Source organism: Propithecus coquereli, unplaced genomic scaffold (assembly GCF_000956105.1).
Source record: "Propithecus coquereli isolate 6110/MARCELLA unplaced genomic scaffold, Pcoq_1.0 Scaffold434, whole genome shotgun sequence".
Classification (NCBI taxonomy): domain Eukaryota; kingdom Metazoa; phylum Chordata; class Mammalia; order Primates; family Indriidae; genus Propithecus; species Propithecus coquereli.
The window spans coordinates 1,615,677-1,616,223 of NW_012150108.1; positions in this window are offsets into that span (position 1 = coordinate 1,615,677).

The window sequence follows — 547 nt, forward strand, 5'->3', positions numbered from 1 at the left end:
TGCTGTAGTTGGACCACACTTGTCATTTTCAGAGGTCAGCTTGCCTCGCTTCCTACAGGACCCAGACTCAAGTTTAGCAGGTTTTCCTGAGGAGACTGAGTACCACCACCAGTGCAAACCAGCACATTAAATCCCCAGGCTCGACTGGAAGCACTTCCAACCCAGTGAGAGCAATGGGCAGGCAAAGGAAATAGCCAGCCGCATGAAGACATGGGCTTTTGACATTGTACATTACATAAAACTGTCACTAGATGGCAGCAAAGGAGACATAATGGAAACCAGCCTGTACTGTAGTTCTCTGCATTCAACTTGGGAAGATTGAGTACCCCTTATCTGAAATGCTTGGGACCAGAAGTGTTTTCGATTTGGGATTTTTTTCTGATTTTGGAATATTTGGATATACATAATGAGATATCTTGGGGATGGGACCCAAGTGTAAACATGAAATTCATTTGTTTCATATACACCTTATATATATAGCCTAAAGGTAATATTTTTAATAATTGTGTACATGAGACAAAGTTTTGACTACAACCATCACGTTAGG